Source organism: Ranitomeya imitator, chromosome 8 (genome assembly GCF_032444005.1).
Source record: "Ranitomeya imitator isolate aRanImi1 chromosome 8, aRanImi1.pri, whole genome shotgun sequence".
NCBI classification, from domain to species: domain Eukaryota; kingdom Metazoa; phylum Chordata; class Amphibia; order Anura; family Dendrobatidae; genus Ranitomeya; species Ranitomeya imitator.
The window spans coordinates 76,417,138-76,437,520 of record NC_091289.1 but is presented as its reverse complement, the minus strand read 5'-3'; the positions used below and the strand labels follow the sequence as shown (position 1 = coordinate 76,437,520).

Here is a 20,383-nt window from a genome sequence, read left to right as displayed (position 1 = left end):
TCTAGCATATTGCCCCCAGACAGTGTGTCCAGCAATCTGCCCCAGTGTATCCAGCATATTACCACCAGTGTGTCCAGCAATCTGGCCCAGTGTCTCCAGCATTGCCCCAGTGTGTCCAGCAATCATCTGCCCCAGTGTATCCAGCATTGCCCCAGTGTGTCCAGCAATCATCTGCCCCAGTGTCTCCAGCAATCTGCCCCAGTGTCTCCAGCAATCTGCCCCAGTGTCTCCAGCAATCTGCCCCAGTGTCTCCCGCAATCTGCCCCAGTGTCTCCAGCAATCTGCCCCCAGTGTCTCCAGCAATCTGCCCCCAGTGTGTCCTCCGGCAATCTGCCCCCAGTGTGTCCTCCAGCAATCTGCCCCCAGTGTGTCCTCCAGCAATCTGCCCCCAGTGTCTCCAGCAATCTGCCCCCAGTGTGTCCTCCAGCAATCTGCCCCCAGTGTGTCCTCCAGCAATCTGCCCCCAGTGTGTCCTCCAGCAATCTGCCCCACTGTCTCCAGCAATCTGCCCCACTGTCTCCAGCAATCTGCCCCACTGTCTCCAGCAATCTGCCCCACTGTCTCCAGCAATCTGCCCCACTGTCTCCAGCAATCTGCCCCACTGTCTCCAGCATTGCCCCCAGTGTGTCCTCCAATCTGCCCCAGTGTCTCCAGCATTGCCCCCCCCAGAGTGTCCTCCAGTCTGCCCCACTGTCTCCAGCATTGCCCCCAGTGTGTCCTCCAATCTGTCCCACTGTCTCCAGCAATCTGCCCCACTGTCTCCAGCAATCTGCCCCACTGTCTCCAGCAATCTGCCCCACTGTCTCCAGCAATCTGCCCCACTGTCTCCAGCATTGCCCCCAGTGTCCTCCAGCATTGCCCCCCAGTGTGTCCTCCAGCAATCTGCCCCACTGTCTCCAGCATTGCCCCACTGTCTCCAGCATTGCCCCCAGTGTGTCCTCCAATCTGCCCCAGTGTATCCAGCATATTACCACCAGTGTGTCCAGCAATCTGGCCCAGTGTCTCCAGCATTGCCCCAGTGTGTCCAGCAATCATCTGCCCCAGTGTATCCAGCATTGCCCCAGTGTGTCCAGCAATCATCTGCCCCAGTGTCTCCAGCAATCTGCACCAGTGTCTCCAGCAATCTGCCCCAGTGTCTCCAGCAATCTGCCCCAGTGTCTCCCGCAATCTGCCCCAGTGTCTCCAGCAATCTGCCCCCAGTGTCTCCAGCAATCTGCCCCCAGTGTGTCCTCCGGCAATCTGCCCCCAGTGTGTCCTCCAGCAATCTGCCCCCAGTGTGTCCTCCAGCAATCTGCCCCCAGTGTCTCCAGCAATCTGCCCCCAGTGTGTCCTCCAGCAATCTGCCCCCAGTGTGTCCTCCAGCAATCTGCCCCCAGTGTGTCCTCCAGCAATCTGCCCCACTGTCTCCAGCAATCTGCCCCACTGTCTCCAGCAATCTGCCCCACTGTCTCCAGCAATCTGCCCCACTGTCTCCAGCATTGCCCCCAGTGTGTCCTCCAATCTGCCCCAGTGTCTCCAGCATTGCCCCCCCCAGAGTGTCCTCCAGTCTGCCCCACTGTCTCCAGCATTGCCCGCAGTGTGTCCTCCAATCTGTCCCACTGTCTCCAGCAATCTGCCCCACTGTCTCCAGCAATCTGCCCCACTGTCTCCAGCAATCTGCCCCACTGTCTCCAGCAATCTGCCCCACTGTCTCCAGCATTGCCCCCAGTGTCCTCCAGCATTGCCCCCCAGTGTGTCCGCCAGCAATCTGCCCCACTGTCTCCAGCATTGCCCCACTGTCTCCAGCATTGCCCCCAGTGTGTCCTCCAATCTGCCCTAGTGTCTCCAGCATTGTCCCCCAGTGTGTCCTCCGGTCTGCCCCACTGTCTCCAGCATTGCCCCCAGTGTCCTCCAATCTGCCCCAGTGTCTCCAGCATTGCCCCCCCCCAGTGTGTCCTCCAATCTGCCTTACTGTCTCCAGCATTCTGCCCCACTGTCTCCAGCAATCTGCCCCACTGTCTCCAGCAATCTGCCCCACTGTCTCCAGCAATCTGCCCCACTGTCTCCAGCAATCTGCCCCACTGTCTCCAGCAATCTGCCCCACTGTCTCCAGCAATCTGCCCCACTGTGTCCTCCAGCATTGCCCCCCCAGTGTCCTCCAATCTGCCCGTCTCCAGCATTGCCCCCAGTGTGTCCTCCAATCTGTCTCACTGTCTCCAGCATTGCCCTTAGTGTGTCCTCCAATCTGCCCCAGTGTCTCCAGCATTGCCCCCCAGTGTGTCGTCCAATCTGCCCTACTGTCTCCAGCATTGCCCCCAGTGTGTCCTCCAATCTGCCCCAGTGTCTCCAGCATTGCCCCCCAGTGTGTCCACCGGTAACTGATCCAAAAAAAACAAGAAAAAAAAAAAAAACAAGCAGTCTCCTCACCTGTCCGCGCTCCAGGCGGTGAGCTCCCTGCAGCAGCGCACACTCGCCGGCGACTGACAATGACGTCAGACGCCGGCGACGTGTGCGCTGCGGCCGACATCAGACGCCAGCCTCCAATTGGCTGGCGGCTGTTGTTAACTATTGATGTGCGGGCGCGCGCCCGCACATCAATAGGAAACCGCCGCAGCGCCGGAAGGGGCCCGATGAGCAGATGAGAAGGGGCCCAATGCGGGCTCCCTCTCTCTGCCCACCGGGTCCGGGGGCACACAAACGCCGCCCGGCGGGCAGTCACAGAGGATTATCAGAGGGTTAATCTGCGGTAGCCCAAGGCCCCCCCAGACCACTGGGCCCTGGGCTAACGCCCATACTGACCCTCTGATAATCCGCCCCTGCGCGACGCCCACCGCAGCGGGACCTGTTATGGACCTGGTGGTTAGGAGCACCTGGAACGACCTGATGGATAAACTAACACAGAACAAGCTCTGGGAAGTGAGAGCTCTGCTGACCGCAACCCCTAATCCTATCACACACACTAGAAATAGCCATGGAGCATACCTAACTCGGCCTAGACGCCTCTTCACAGCCTAAGAGCTAACTAGCCCTAGAGAAGAAAATAAAGCCTACCTTGCCTCAGAGAAATTCCCCAAAGGAAAAGGCAGCCCCCCACATATATTGACTGTGAGTTAAGATGAAAGTCACAAACACAGGAATGAAACAAGTTTCAGCAAAGGGAGGCCAGACTAACTAAACAGACTGAGGATAGGAAAGGTATCTTTGCGGTCAGCACAAAAAAATACAAAAGACCACACAGAGTGTGCAAAAAGACCTGCGCACCGACTCACGGTGCGGAGGTGCCACTCTGCAGCCCAGAGCTTCCAGCTAGCAAGGCAAAATCATGATAGCAAGCTGGACAAGAAAACAAAGAACAAATAATAACTAGCAGGGGCTTAGCTTCTGCTGGAGTAGACAGGTCACCCGAAAGATCCAAGAGCGAACTGAACCAGTACAAGAACATTGACAGCTTGCATGGAGTAACGATCTGAGTGGAGTTAAATAGAGCAGCCAGCCAAAGAATAAACTAGGTCACCTGTGGAAGGAACCTCAGAAGCAGTAGCTCCACTCACAGCCACCAGAGGGAGTCCATGGACAGAACTCGCCGAAGTATCATTCATGACCACAGGAGGGAGTTCGATAACAGAATTCACAACAGTACCACCCCTTGAGGAGGGGTCACCGAACCCTCACCAGAGCCCCCAGGCCGATTAGGACGAGCCAAATGAAAGGCACGAACTAGATCGGCAGCGTGAACATCAGAGGCAAAAACCCAGGAATTATCTTCCTGACCATAACCCTTCCATTTGACCAGGTACTGGAGTTTCCGTCTCGAAATACGAGAATCCAAAATCTTTTCCACCACATACTCCAACTCCCCCTCGACCAACACCGGGGCAGGAGGATCAACGGAGGGAACCATAGGCGCCACGTATCTCCGCAATAACGACCTATGGAACACATTATGGATGGCAAAAGAAGCTGGAAGGGTCAAACGAAATGACACAGGATTGAGAACTTCAGAAATCTTATACGGACCAATGAAACGAGGCTTAAACTTAGGAGAGGAAACCTTCATAGGAACATAACGAGACGACAACCAAACCAAATCCCCAACACGAAGTCGGGGACCAACACAGCGCCAGCGGTTAGCGAAACGTTGAGCCTTCTCCTGGGACAATGTCAAATTGTCCACCACATGAGTCCAAATCTGCTGCAACCTGTCCACCACAGTATCCACACCAGGACAGTCCGAAGGCTCCACCTGCCCTGAAGAGAAACGAGGATGGAAACCAAAATTACAGAAAAACGGCGAAACCAAAGTAGCCGAGCTGGCCCGATTATTAAGTACGAACTCAGCCAAAGGCAAGAAGGACACCCAATCATCCTGATCAGCAGAAACAAAGCATCTCAGATATGTTTCCAAAGTCTGATTAGTTCGTTCAGTTTGGCCATTTGTCTGAGGATGGAAAGCCGAAGAAAAAGACAAATCAATGCCCATCTTAGCACAAAAGGACCGCCAAAACCTCGAAACAAACTGGGAACCTCTGTCCGAGACGATGTTCTCCGGAATGCCATGCAAACGAACCACATGCTGGAAAAACAATGGCACCAAATCAGAGGAGGAAGGCAATTTAGACAAGGGTACCAAATGGCCAACCTTAGAGAAGCGTTTACAAACCACCCAAATGACCGACATCCTTTGAGAGACAGGGAGATCTGAAATAAAATCCATGGAAATATGCGTCCAGGGCCTCTTCGGGACCGGCAAGGGCAAAAGCAACCCACTGGCACGAGAACAGCAGGGCTTAGCCCGAGCACAAGTCCCACAGGACTGCACAAAAGAACGCACATCCCGTGACAAAGAAGGCCACCAAAAGGATCTAGCCACCAAATCTCTGGTACCAAAGATTCCAGGATGACCAGCCAACACCGAACAATGAACCTCAGAGATAACTCTACTAGTCCATCTATCAGGGACAAACAGTTTCTCCGCTGGACAACGGTCAGGTCTCTCAGCCTGAAACTTCTGCAGCACCCGCCGCAAATCAGGGGAGATGGCAGACAAAATTACCCCCTCTTTGAGAATACCCGCCGGCTCAGGAACACCCGGAGAGTCAGGCACAAAGCTCCTAGACAGGGCATCAGCCTTCACATTCTTAGAGCCCGGAAGGTACGAAACCACAAAATCAAAACGGGAGAAAAACAGCGACCATCGAGCCTGTCTAGGATTCAACCATTTGGCAGACTCGAGATAAGTCAAATTCTTGTGATCCGTCAAGACCACCACGCGATGCTTGGCTCCCTCAAGCCAATGTCGCCACTCCTCGAATGCCCACTTCATGGCCAACAACTCTCGATTGCCAACATCATAATTGCGCTCAGCAGGCGAGAACTTTCTAGAAAAGAAGGCACATGGTTTCATCACCGAGCCATCAGAACTTCTTTGTGACAAAACAGCCCGTGCTCCAATCTCAGAAGCATCAACCTCGACCTGAAATGGGAGCGAAACATCTGGCTGGCACAACACAGGGGCAGAAGAAAAACGACGCTTCAACTCCTGAAAAGCCTCTACAGCCGCAGAGGACCAATTGACCACATCAGCACCTTTCTTGGTCAAATCAGTCAACGGTTTAGCCACACTAGAAAAATTAACGATGAAGCGATGGTAAAAATTAGCAAAGCCCAGGAACTTCTGCAGGCTCTTCACAGATGTCGGCTGAGTCCAATCATAAATGGCCTGAACTTTAACAGGGTCCATCTCGATAGAAGAAGGGGAAAAATGAAACCCAAAAATGAAACCTTCTGAACTCCAAAGAGACACTTTGACCCCTTCACAAACAAGGAATTCGCACGAAGGACCTGGAACACCATTCTGACCTGCTTTACATGAGACTCCCAATCATCCGAAAAGACCAAAATATCATCCAAATATACAATCATGAATCTATCCAGGTACTCTCGGAAGATGTCATGCATAAAGGACTGAAATACAGATGGAGCATTAGAAAGCCCGAATGGCATAACCAGGTACTCAAAATGGCCCTCGGGCGTATTAAATGCTGTTTTCCATTCATCGCCCTGTTTAATACGCACAAGATTATACGCCCCTCGAAGAACTATTTTGGTGAACCAACTAGCCCCCTAAATCAGAGCAAACAAATCAGACAGCAGCGGCAAAGGGTACTGAAATTTGACTGTGATCTTATTAAGAAGGCGGTAATCAATACAAGGTCTCAAAGAGCCATCCTTCTTGGCCACAAAAAAGAACCCTGCTCCCAACGGTGATGACGACGGGCGAATATGACCTTTCTCCAAGGATTCCTTTATATAACTCCACATAGCGGCGTGCTCTGGCACAGATAAATTGAACAGTCGGCCCTTAGGAAACTTACTACCAGGAATCAAATTAATAGCACAATCGCAATCCCTATGAGGAGGTAGGGCACTGGATTTGGGCTCATCAAATACATCCCGGTAATCTGACAAAAATTCAGGGACTTCAGAAGGAGTGGAAGGCGAAATTGACAGCAATAGAACATCACCATGTACCCCTTGACAACCCCAGCTGGACACAGACATAGATTTCCAATCCAATACTGGATTATGGACCTGTAGCCATGGCAACCCCAAAACGACCACATCATGCAGATTATGCAACACCAAAAAGCGAATATCCTCCTGATGTGCAGGAGCCATGCACATGGTCAATTGAGTCCAGTACTGAGGCTTATTCTTGGCCAAAGGCGTAGCATCAATTCCTCTCAATGGAATAGGATACTGCAAGGGCTCCAAGAAAAAACCACAGCGCCTGGCAAACTCCAAGTCCATCAAATTCAGGCAGCGCCTGAATCCACAAATGCCATAACAGAATAGGACGACAGAGAGCAAATCAGAGTAACGGATAAAAGAAATTTCGACTGTACCGTACCAATGGTGGCAGACCAAGCGAACCGCTTAGTGCGCTTAGGACACTCGGAGATAGCATGAGTGGAATCACCACAGTAAAAACACAGCCCATTTCGACGTCTGTGTTCTTGCCGTTCAGCTCTGGTCAAAGTCCTATCACATTGCATAGGCTCAGGCCTATGCTCAGAGAATACCGCCAAATGGTGCACAGCTTTGCGCTCCCGCAAGCGCCGATCGATCTGAATGGCCAAGGACATAGACTCATTCAGACCAGCAGGCGTGGGAAATCCCACCATGACATCCTTAAGGGTTTCAGAAAGACCCTTTCTGAAAATTGCCGCCAGGGCACACTCATTCCACTGAGTAAGCACAGACCACTTTCTAAACTTCTGACAATATACCTCCGCTTCATCCTGACCCTGACACAAAGCCAGCAAGATTTTCTCTGCCTGATCCACTGAATTTGGTTCATCATAAAGCATTCCAAGCGCCAGAAAAAACGCATCTACATCACGCAATGCAGGATCTCCTGGCGCAAGGGAAAATGCACAGTCTTGAGGGTCACCACGCAACAAAGAAATAATGATTTTTACTTGTTGAACGGGGTCACCAGAGGAGCGGGGTTTCAAAGCAAGAAACAGTTTACAATTATTTTTGAAATTCAGGAACTTAGATCTATCCCCAGAAAACAAATCAGGAATTGGAATTCTAGGCTCTAACATCGGATTCTGAACCACAAAATCTTGAATGTTTTGTACCCTTGCAGTGAGATGATCCACACAAGAGGACAGACCTTGAATGTCCATATCTACACCAGTGTCCTGAACCACCCAGAGGTTAAGGGGAATAGAAAGACAAAACACACTGCAGAGAAAAAAAAATGGTCTCAGAACTTCTCTTATCCCTCTATTGAGATGCATTAATACTTTGGGCCAGCTGTACTGTTATGGACCTGGTGGTTAGGAGCACCTGGAACGACCTGATGGTTAAACTAACACAGAACAAGCTCTGGGAAGTGGGAGCTCTGCTGACCGCAACCTCTAATCCTATCACACACACTAGAAATAGCCGTGGAGCGTACCTAACTCGGCCTAGACGCCTCTTCACAGCCTAAGAGCTAACTAGCCCTAGAGAAGAAAAAGCCTACCTTGTCTCAGAGAAATTCCCCAAAGGAAAAGGCAGCCCCCCACATATACTGACTGAGTTAAGATGAAAGTCACAAACACAGGAATGAAACAAGTTTCAGCAAAGGGAGGCCAGACTAACTAAACAGACTGAGGATAGGAAAGGTATCTTTGCGGTCAGCACAAAAAACTACAAAAGACCACGCAGAGTGTGCAAAAAGACCTCCGCACCGACTCACGGTGCGGAGGTGCCACTCTGCAGCCCAGAGCTTCCAGCTAGCAAGGCAAAATCATGATAGCAAGCTGGACAAGAAAACAAAGAACAAATAATAAACTAGCAGGGACTTAGCTTCTGCTGGAGTAGACAGGTCACCCGAAAGATCCAAGAGCGAACTGAACCAGTACAAGAACATTGACAGCTGGCATGGAGTAACGATCTGAGTGGAGTTAAATAGAGCAGCCAGCCAAAGAATAAACTACGTCACCTGTGGAAGGAACCTCAGAAGCAGCAGCTCCACTCACAGCCACCAGAGGGAGTCCATGGACAGAACTCGCCGAAGTACCATTCATGACCACAGGAGGGAGTTCGATAACAGAATTCACAACAGGGACCGTCCCAGGGTGAGTATAATATAACCTCTTTTTTTATCTTTCAGGATACATCAGGGGCTTATCTACAGCATTTCAGAATGCTGTAGATAAGCCCCTGATTCCGGTGGGCTTAGCTCATCGTCGATTTTAGGGGTGACAGGTTCCCTTTAATATTTATGTCCTAGACGTGATGCATGTGTATATTATGATTAACATCCCTTATGGATTTATGGTTATTCATTTCCATACTATATATATCACTGTTCTGGGCCTTCTAATATTATCTCTTTTTTTGCCTTAGCCCCATATAAACACTGCCCGGCTTGTGGGCATGGTTTTCTGAGCTCACATTTGGTTGGTTTGGGTGTAGCTCTGCCCCCGTCCTGCAGGGGGGAGTTGTTTCCACTCAGTACCCCCTTTTTGTTGGGTCGGACTGCTGATACCATTAGGCTGGTGACAGTGTGCATTCTGGGGATTGATTCATTTATTGTTTGCTAGCAATATGCATAAATATACCACCTTGTGACTCCAAACAACAAGGATCATGATTACCGGAAACTTCTTTCTTCTGATATAAACATATTCTTAGTAACACTTTATTTAACATACTTACCTCCAGATAAACACTACAATCTCCCTGATTCTGTGCACTATTCCTTAAACCTACTTTTAAGCAAACTCCATGGTTGTTTTTTACCACCTTCTAAACTTTCTATCATTTTTCCTGCAGGGAAGGCTAAATCATTGCGAGCTTAACACACGTGTATAATTAGTGTTCTACAACAAGGCACTCCATCAAATACTAATAGAACCCACCGGCTCTTTTGGTTTCCAAAAATGTTCCCTCAACTAGAAGGTGGAGCCTCAGAAAAGCATTTTTTTCCAATACTAAGGAGTGGGTCTCCTAGAATGGTAAAGTGTATGCACTAAGAGCAAGGGATGCCAAAAATTAGAAGGAGGAACTCCAATATCCCTTTGAAGAGACGTAGTGGAGGGCCTTTGAAAACTTTTTTTCCCATTATTAAGGACTGGGTCTCCTAGATTGGTAATGCGTGTATTTATATCATAAACACCCTTAAAAATTTATAGCGAAGGTAGCATGATCACTCTGTTGATATGGTGAAGGAAAAGGAGGATACAAAAAAACTAAATCCTGAAGCGTATACCCATGTTTGGGTGGGAAGAGGTGCATGGGAATAGACAAGAAAAAAAGTCAAAACAACTGAATTTGAGTTTGTTCCGCTACGGTCATCCAGTGGTGTTGATAAGTCTAAGTCAATCCAGTCCTTGTTCATTTTGATAAGAGTCAGCATTTTTATTTGACAAGCAGAAGTACTTATCAGTTATAATACCCTGGCAGAACTAAAAACCCGCTATGACAAAACGCTAGCGACAGGGCAGGCTAGGACCTCCAAGCTGTGGAGAGACATTTTACGTCACATGTCTAGCTTGGATACCCAATAATTGTAAGGCACAGAGGAATCACAGTCAGCAAGGTACTCCTTCGGCATCTTCCAAAACTTTTCCCTCCTTGTCAAGAGTACCCCATGCATAAGGGCCTGGGTGCTGGGAGGGTTTGAGAAAACTGTTCCAGACCTTTGAGAGTGATGCCCTGCATCTGATGTCTGTCTCCCTTGTTTCTACTCCTTGGTTGTCCAAGGAAGCATGATCTCTGCCGCCACCTTTGTCAGATGGCATTTTTTTAAAATAATTCTTCAACTATGACCTTCTGGTACTGCAACATTTTAGTAGACTTTTCCACCACAGGAAGGAGAGATGGAAAGTTCTCCTTTTCACAAGGGTCTAGAAAGGTGACCAATTAGTAATTAGTGTTGGCCAAAATACATACAACACGTGAGGATCACTGGAAAGGCAGAGAACCATAAACTCAGCCATGTGTGTAAGACTGTCAACAGCCAAGATTTCCCTGTCCCCACCAAGAGGATGACTGTCCATGTTGTCGTCCTCCTCCCAGTCTTTAGGCCTTCCATGCTGAACAGACGGGATGAAGGTGGTGTGGGTAGTACTGTCTGTAGCGCAGGCAATCAGCTCCTATTTCTCCTCATTATCACCCAAACCACGTTTAGAAGATGAGATGAGTCTGGGCATGTTAAGGAGTATCATCACCCTGTAGTTTCTTGCTAAATCTCAACTTGCTTTGCCTGTAAAGTCTCCTATTTGTGAGCACCGAATGTTTCAGTAGACTGAGAGGCAGTATGGTAAAGCTGATCATTGCGTTATTACCGATCACCATCTTGGTCAAGTCCTCTGAGTCTGAGAGACCCACACAGATGTCAGACATCCATGCCCACTCATCAGCTCTTATGTGAGAAGACTGACCAGAATACCGCAAGGCATGTTGTAGCTGGTATTCAACTACTGCCCTCTGATACTCACAAAGCCTTGCCAACATATGTAATGTTGGGTTCCAATGTGTGGTCATATCACACACCAGTCCGTAAGGTGGAAGTTGCAAACACTGTTGCAGCACTGCCAGGACAGCAGCTGTAGCCGATCACAGAAAAGGGCACACATACACGACGTGCTTTCACAATATCTCAGGCAGATCTGGGTAGGTTTTGAGAAACCGCAGAACCACTAAGTTGAGCATGTGGGCCAAGCATGGTATGTGTGAGGTTGCCAAGCTTCAGAGCTACCACCAGGTTACAGCAATTGTCAAACACAACCATGCCTAGTTGTAGGTTCAGTGGCGAGAGCCACAGATCAGTCTGGTCTGTTAGACTTTTCAACAACTCTACAGCCTTTTGCAGTTTGTCCCCTCAACAGATTAGCTTCAGTAGAGCCTGTTGCCGCTTGGCAGAGGCAGTGCTGCAGTACTTCCAGCTTGCAGCTGATGTTGACGTTACGGATATGGAGAAAGAGGTGCAGGAACTGTTGTAGAAGGTGGGGGAAAACCTGATTGAACCAGGGCCCGCAATCCTTGAGGTCGGTAGCACGTTTTCAGTCACAAGGTCCAACTGGGTTGCAGCTTTCACAATGTTCACCCAGTGTGCTGGGAGATATAGCATCCCTGGCCACAAGCACTTGTCCAGGTGTCCGTGGTTAAGTGGATCTTCTCCATAAAAGTGTTGGTAGCACAGCTGATGCTATGGGACATGTGCATTGTACCAAGGGATGGTCACCCCCATGAAGTTGCAGAAAGCTTCTGTCTCCACAAACCTAAACAGCAATATTGACAGGATTGGCAGGCACGTAGAACAGGAAGAGGCAGTGCTGTCACCCACAAACACTGTTTGTGGACCCTGGCACTCCGCAAAACTAGTCGGGTGCTTTGCTGTCATGTGCCTGAGGATGATGGCGATGGTCAGGCTGGTAGTTGTGCTGCCCCTGCTGATGCTGGCAGGGCAGATGTTGTAAATAGCCTTTTCTGGGTTAACTGGACAGTCTTTAAAAAAACTCGGGAACACCTAAATCTTGGCCTGTGAACTTCATCTGTGTTGGTGCTCTGGGGAGGACTTGCCCGCCTTGTCTCTCTGGCCACCCCACTGCCTCTTTTTGCCTGTTGTGGTGCTGCGGTTCTCTTCCCCTCAGCATGTCACCTTCCCAGGTTGGGTCAGTGAGTTCATCGTCCACCACCTCATCTTCCACTTCTGTCCCCTGGTCCTCCTCCTGACTTAACATCACTTTGCAATTGTGTATCATCATCATCTACCTTTTGTGACAATAATTCCATTTTTCCACTGTCGCCTTCTTGTGCTCAAATATCTACATGCAATCTCATGTTCTGCTTGAAACGGGCAGGGAAAGAGGGCATTTATGAATGGAAATGTGAGCAGCTCTTCGGATTGTCCAAGTGTGGGATTACTTGTCTCCCGGCACTCAGCATGGTGGGAGGATGGAAGATAAAGGTGAGGATTATGTGGTCCAGAAGCACGGCTTCTAAGACTGGACCATGTGGAAGACAGAGTGGTGTTGGTGAAATAACTGGAAGCATTATCACAAAGGTCTGGCTACAAGAGTGGTGCTTCGCGCCCCCCTACAAAGTTGGACAGGAAGCCTGGTCGACATGATGTGTGTGTTTGTTGTGCTCCCAACGCAGGCACGGTTTCACTTTGCCGATGGCTTCTGCTCTCACCATCACGCCCACTTCCCTGTCCCTTACCATGAACCTTGCCCATATTAAATTACGTATGATATATCTGTTGAAAAAACTTCACAGCATTAGTATCACAGGAAAATATGCCCCCCTCAGATGGACTTATTACACTGCAGTAGCAATATAGTGATGCTATTGCCAACCAACCAAGTCTGGCTGTAAGCTTTTGATGCATAAATGGTGCAGTATAGTGTGTAATATTTCCCTGCTCAGAACAATTTGCAGGATTACGGTAAGTGCAAAAATAATAATATTAATCTTGAGAAGGGCTTTTGGTGTGAGTTGCAGCAGAAGGGTCATGTAATTAACCCCATCCTGTCCTACACTATCCCTTTGGGCTCATACTCACCTGCGAAAAACTCGGATGAGTCTCGCATATTAATACCCGACACTGCACCCGGCACTCAGATCGGAGCGTGCGGCTGCATAGGAATACATGCAGCAGCACGCTCAGCTCCTGAGTGCCAGCAGCAGCGCCGGGTATTAACATGCGAGACTCAACGGAGTTTCTCGCAGGTGAGTATGAGCCTTTGGCACAATCTCTGCCTAAGTGCTGCTAACAGCAGTATTAGTATTGATTATAATTAGCCCTAATATACACTGTTGCGGTTGAAATATTAACCCTTAACCCCCAAAGCTGTTTTCGGTTATGCATTTTCGTTTTTCACTTCCCTCCTTCCCAGAGCCATTACTTTTTAATTTTTCCATCAATATGGCCATGTGAAGGCTAATTTTTTGCGGGACAAGATGTTCTTTTGAACAAGACCAATTACAAGTGAAATTGCAAAAAAAAGTGCAATCCCACACTTGTTTTTTGTTAGGCTTTATGAGTTTTTCCGTTACCTGTAGAGTCTCTATTTTTCGTGATCTGGGGTTCGGTGGGCGCTTATTTTTTGCGTGCCGAGCTGACAGTGTTAATGATAGCATTTTGGTGCAGATACGTTCATTTGCTCGACCATTATTGCACTTTAATGCAATGTCGTGGCGAAAAAAAACAATTCTGGAGTTTTGATTTTTTTTCTCGCTACGCCGTTTAGCAATCAGGTTAATCCTTTTTTTTATTGATACATCAGGCGATTCTGAATGCGGTAATACCAAATATGATATTTTTAAATTGTTTTATTTTGAATGGGGCAAAAGGGGGGTGATTTAAACTTTTATATTTTTTTTCACATTTTTTATTTCATTATGGCATGCTTCAATAGCCTCCAATAGCTAGAAGCTGCCATAACTCGATTGCCTCTACTACATAGAGGCGATGCTCAGATCGCCTCTATGTAGTAGAATTACTACATTGCTATGAGAGCCGATCACAGGGTGGCACTCATAGCAATCTGGCATCAACCATAGAGGTCTCGCGGAGACCTCTGGTTGCCATGCTGACGCACCAATGACCCCGATCACGTGACGGGGTCACCGGCGCGCGCATTTATGGCCGGAATTGCTTGTTAAATGCTGCTATCAAAGTTTGACAGCGACATTTAACTAGTTAATAGGCGCAGGCGAATGGCGATTCCGCCCGCGCCTATTGCGGGCACATGTCAGCTGTTCAAAACAGCTGACATCTCCCAGCTTTGATGCAGGCTCACCGTAGTCCACTTACCGAGTGTCCCACCACGAGTCCAGCTCTGCTACATCTGAATGCCTTTGGCTGAATGGTGGCATTATGCCACCATCCAGCCTGACATCCAGACAAGCAGAGCTTGTAGATGATTACTGGAGATAACGCGGTCTCTGGTGGTCACCCGCACTGCAGTTTTCACAATCAGCTGACCGTGAGAACTTTGCTAGTGACCGGAGATAACCCTGGCGGTCACGTGGGACGGTAGTTCTCGCGGTCAGCTCAGTCATCGCGAGAACTACAGTGGACGTGAACTTCCGGCTGAAACAAGATAAGATATTATTTAAATTAGTACATGTGTAGTAAGCTGCGTTTCTGTACTTACTACGCATGTGACTATAAAAATAATACAGCAGCTAATGATAGTGTATTGGAAATTTATGCTGCGGAGACTGAGCATCTCCGCAACATAAATAGACATGCTGTGGTCTGGAAAAATTTGCCGCATGTTCGTTTAGGCAGGGAGCCGCAGGCGTCTTTTAACGCATAATGGATATGGGATTTCTTGAAATCCCATCCACTATGGTGTAACATCTGGATGCTGCAGGTTTGACAATTCGGATTTATGCGGCGTCAAACCAGCAGCGTTTACTGACTGTGGAAATATACCCAAGGCTGTGTGCACACGATGCAGATTTAGTGCAGATCTGCAGTGTTTTTTTTCTGCGCAGAAACGCTGCAGATCCGCACTGTGATTTACAGTACAATGTAAATCAATGTGAAAAAAAAAAAAAGCTGTTCACATGGTGCAGAAAAATCCACGCAGAAACGCTGCAGATTTCAAAGAAGTCCATGTCGCTTCTTTTGTGCAGTTCTGCAGCATTTCTGCACCCCTCCATTAATAGAAATCCGCAGTGGTAAAAACTGCAGAAAATCCGCATCAATTCCGCACAAAAAACGCACTAAAACCGCAGCTGCGGATTCTGCCAGGAGATGCGGATTTTGTGCAGAAAAATCTGCACCTCTTTTCTTACGTGTGCACATAGCCTTACAATGAATGGCAAGCAATCCGCACGTTTACTAGCTAAGGCTGGTTTCACATTTGCGTTTAAAAACGCAGCGTTTTAAACGCAAACGCATTTGGTGAAAAAACGTTTTGCATGTTTTAATACAAACGCGGCGTTTTGACGCATTTACAAGCGTTTTTTCATGCGTTTGCGTTATTTAAACGCATGATGAGAAGTGTGTGACAGCTGCCAATCATCAAAATCAACAAGAAAACTCACTATTAACAAAAACAGCTAGGGTTAGGGTTTGGATCCCTAGTAACCCTAGGGATCCTAACCCTAACCCTACCCCTAACCCAACCCCTAACCCTACCCCTAACCCAACCCCTAACCCTAAGGGATCCTAACCCTAAGGGATCCTAACCCTAACCCTACCCCTAAGGGATCCTAACCCTAAGGGATCCTAACCCTAACCCTAAGGGATCCTAACCCTAAGGGTTATGGTTAGGGTTAGGATCCCTTTAGGGTCAGGGTTAGGATCCCTTTATCAATTTTATGGTGTGGAGTGGCTTATCAGTGTGTTTTCTTGGTTTTTTTTTGCGTTAAAAACGCATGCATTTACATAGACAGCAATACATTTTTTTCGCCGCAAAAAACGCATGCGCTTCTTTGCGGCAAAAAAGCGCCGCTAAAAATTACTACGTTGCATTTCTGCAACACAACGCATGCATACAAAAGACGCATGCGGCAGCAAAACACGGCAAAACGCATGCAAAAAAAACGCATGCGTTTTTAATGTTAAGTATAGGGGAAAAAACGCATGCTTTTTTTGCGCAAAAACGCAGCGTCAAAAAACGCAAATGTGAAACCAGCCGAAGAACCACCAAACATGCGGGGCTGGGACTCGAGCTTGCATATGAGCATTCAAAAATACTCGGCGAGTAACGAGCAGTGACAAGCACGCTCACTCATCAATAATACAGATATATTTAATGACCTTAAAGAGTTATGTTGCCTAATCATTCTTTGGCGCACAATGAATGTCATTAAAAAAAAAAAACACGCCAAGAACAATGTCAAAATTGCATTCTTTTTTCCTCCATTTCAGTGCAATTGGATTTTTTCCAGCACATTTTAAAATAAATGGTTGTCCCACACAAAAAAAACAGCTTTCATACAGGTTTGAAAGAAAATAGTTTCAGACCTTGGACGTTAGGGGGGTGAAATTGAAGGCATAAAATGGAAATATTCCACCCTGACAGAATATTAATGAGCTACAGCTGAGGAGAGGCTGCTGATTGTCTGCACCGGTACGAGACAAGTGGCGTCACTCTCCGGGAACAGCGGCGCTGGCATTGCCGTCTTTAGTTTAGGTGTTGAGGTGATGAAGCTGGGGTTGTGCAGCGGTGGAGCATTCTTTCAAGGGGTTTTCCAGGCTCAAGAGAAATATCTGCAGCCACTTCTAATCAGAGTGCTGATGTCTGAATCCTGACAGTGTGCAATGAGTGATTTGTGTAGTGGCTCAATGATCGAGAGAAGAGGAAGAGAGTCTAGACGGCAGGTGACGTAAGCGTGCGAGTCTACACCACCAACGTCCACTGGAAATAGAGGGGAATCTTTAAAGTGTGCACATTCCACATGGTCACAAAGTGACTGAAGAAATGTATCTTGAGCCCTGCGAGCCCCTTTAACATGCTCTGTAACCTGATACCTCACTGTGCTAGATCGTATGGCTGATGTCGGTAACGGGTTAACCCCTTTTTTTAATGTGGCGTTTTTCTAAATGTATCTTCATAGGGCTGGGAAAAATATTGGTGAACAGTATGTAACAAAATCTGTGTCTCCTTAAGGTACTGTCACACTAGACGATATCGCTAGCGATCCGTGACGTTGCAGCGTCCTCGCTAGCGATATCGTCCAGTGTGACAGGCAGCAGCGATCAGGCCCCTGCTGGGAGATCGCTGGTCGGGGAAGAAAGTCCAGAACTTTATTTCGTCGCTGGACTCCCCGTAGACATCGCTGAATCGGCGTGTGTGACAGCGATTCAGCGATGTCTTTGCTGGCAACCAGGGTAAACATCGGGTAACTAAGCGCAGGGCCGCGCTTAGTAACCCGATGTTTACCCTGGTTACCATCCTAAAAGTAAAAAAACAAACACTACATACTTACCTACAGCCGTCTGTCCTCCAGCGCTGTGCTCTGCTCTCCTCCTGCTCTGGCTGTGAGCGTCGGTCAGCCGGAAAGCAGAGCGGTGACGTCACCGCTCTGCTTTCTGGCTGCCCGGCGCTCACAGCCAGACCAGAGAAGCAGAGCGCCGAGGACAGACAGCAGAAGGTAAGTATGTATCGTTTGTTTTTTTACTTTTTAGGATGGTAACCAGGGTAAACATCGGGTTACTAAGCGCGGCCCTGCGCTTAGTTACCCGATGTTTACCCTGGTTACCGGGGACCTCGGGATCGTTGGTCGCTGGAGAGCTGTCTGTGTGACAGCTCTCCAGCGACCAAACAGCGACGCTGCAGCGATCCGGATCGTTGTCGGTATCGCTGCAGCGTCGCTATGTGTGACGGTACCTTTAGTGCTGAGTGACAGCCACCGGAGTATAGCGGACAGCAGTCACTCAGGAGAGCGGCGGGTGGGCAGCAACCTCTCCTCATGAATACAGCAGGCCCAAAAGCAGGGGTCCACCGTGTTCCTCCAATTCTCCACTACCAGGCCAGTAAACAACTTTCCAAAATGGCCATATCAAGAACAGGTCATTTTAGAAAATCGGCTTATAAATGCACATTACTTGGTACTTAAAGGGAATCTGTCACCAGGTTTGGCCGATATAAGATACAGCCACGGCCTTTCAGGGCTTACCTATAGAATTCTATAATGTTATAGATAATCCCCTGATCCGACCTGAAAGATAAGAAAAATAAGTTTTATTATACTCACCCGGAGGAGGCGGTCCGGTCAGATAGGTGTCGCAGGCCCGGGTTGCTTCTTTATCGCTCCCCGGCATCGCGCTCCTGCGCAGGCGTACTTATATTCCCTGTTGAGGGCAGAGCAAAGTACTGCAGTGCGCAGGCGCTGGGCCTCTCTGGCTTTTCCCGGAGACTGCGCACTGCAGTACTTTACTCTGCCCTCAATACGGCAGAGAAGTACGCCTGCGCAGGAGCGCAATGCCGGGGACCATGAACAAGCAGGAGGGCGGCGTCACAAGAAGATGGAAGGCGCCAGACCCAGACCTGCGACACCCATCCAACCGGACCGCCCCGCAGGGGAGTATAATAAAACCTGTTTTTCTTATCTTTCCAGTCGGATCAGGGGCTTATATACAGCATTACAGAATGCTGGAGATAAGCTCTGAAAGGCTGTGGCGGCATCTTAGGCCATATTCACATGTTCAGTATTTTACATCAGTGTTTGTAAGCCAAAACCAGGAGTGGAACAATCAGACAAAAAGTATAATAGAAACATATGCACCCCTTCTGTATTTATCACCCACTCCTGGTTTTGGCTTACAAATATGATGTGAAATAATGACCAAATACTGCTAGTGTGAACGTAGCCTTATAGCGGCCAAAACTGCTGACAGGTTCCCTTTAAGGCCACATGCACACTGAGTATTTGGGGAGTTCCTCACTATTTATAAGCCAAACCCAAGCAGAGGAACAATCAAAGGAAAAGTATAATAGAAAGATATCACCACTTCTGTATTTATCACCCACTCCTGGTGTTTGCTTACAGATACTGAGATAATAAACAGAGTGGGCACGTGGCCTAACTGGATGGACTACGAACCCTCCTTCACATTACAATTAGTAGTTTTCTACGTACACTGTGCATAGGCAGAAAGCTGCCAATCAGTGGTGGGGTGGGGTTATACAGAGCTCAAGAATATGGAGGACTACATGGCAACAGGGTTACAATCAGTGCTGCGTCTGCTGGTTAGCGGCCGATCGGTGTAACGTCGGGTGGTTTAGAGGGGATCGGTGCTACATCGGGTGGTTTGTCGGGCGATCGGTGCCGCGTCGGGTGGTTTGGCGGCCGACCGATGCCACGTCGGGTGGTTTGGCGGCCAACCAATGCCGCGTCGGGTGGTTTGGCGGCCGATCGGTGCCGCATCGGGTGGTTTGGCGGCCGATCGGTGCCGCGTCGGGTGGTTTGGCGGCCGATCGGTGCCGCGTCGGGTGGTTTGGCGGCCGATCGGTGCTGCGTCGGGTGGTTTGGCGGCCGATCGGTGCTGCGTCGGGCAACGCTCCCACACACAGGAACACATGTGTTCTCTATTAGAGGCGATAACAGACTCCCCTGCTGCTGGCGGCGTATCTCTGGGGGAACAGAGTGATGGGCACACAAATCAGATAATGGATCGTCCTCTCCCCCGACCATCAGTGGTCCAATGCCGCCATATACATCAGACCCATCAATACCCAGGATGCAGCCCACATTGGTACATTCTGTATGGACACTGTGACTGGCAAACACCCACGAAACAAGTAAAATGGTCTTTCCCGGCAGCTGACATTAGGGACAGCTGTGGGAGGTCCCGTCCCACAGCACAGCGCCCATACACCGGGCACTGCCACCTTATCTGCGGATTACTGACTACACAACCGCGCCACAAATGTGACAGAAACGAATGGACCAGACCGGCATCAAGGAGTGAGCGGCCCGCGCCACTGCCGGACAACACGGGCTCATTATAGAAACACATAATCACTGCTGCCGAGCATCCGCACCTGCCGGGACTCACCTCAACACCACGCATGCGCCAAGGGATCTGACGTTGCAGCAGCTACTGGTGACGCGTATACTTTCCACAGGTCTCTGCTGTGAATAACAGTCTCATTGTCAGGAAGTGGAGGCACGTACTGCGCAGGCGCGCGAGAGCTCTGCTGCCGTGTGCAATAGTCTGCGACCTGCTGTCCCTCAGGGCTGTTTAGTGAGGAAATATTACAGAAGTATCTAGATAGTGGTCACATAGCAATCAGCAGATCTACTGGAAACCCCTCAGTATCTGATTATGGGAGGGTTGTTACTTGAATGCCTTCCAACTGTAATGTGCCCAAGATCAGTAAACGCTGCGGGCTGGACACTTAGTACTTTTGCAGCATCCACCCTGTCCAGA

At 48.9% G+C, this 20,383-nt stretch overlaps 1 protein-coding gene across 1 annotated transcript in view; it reads right to left on the bottom strand.

The window, feature by feature from the left end:
- PICK1 (protein interacting with PRKCA 1) overlaps positions 1 to 20,130 on the bottom strand; it is a 168,843-nt gene extending 148,713 nt beyond the window's left edge. Inside the window, exon 1 of the mRNA XM_069737099.1 lies at positions 20,009 to 20,130. The gene's annotated coding sequence lies outside the window, so the exon portion shown is untranslated. The remainder of the gene's footprint in view (positions 1 to 20,008) is intronic.
- Between the last annotated feature and the right edge of the window lie 253 nt (positions 20,131 to 20,383).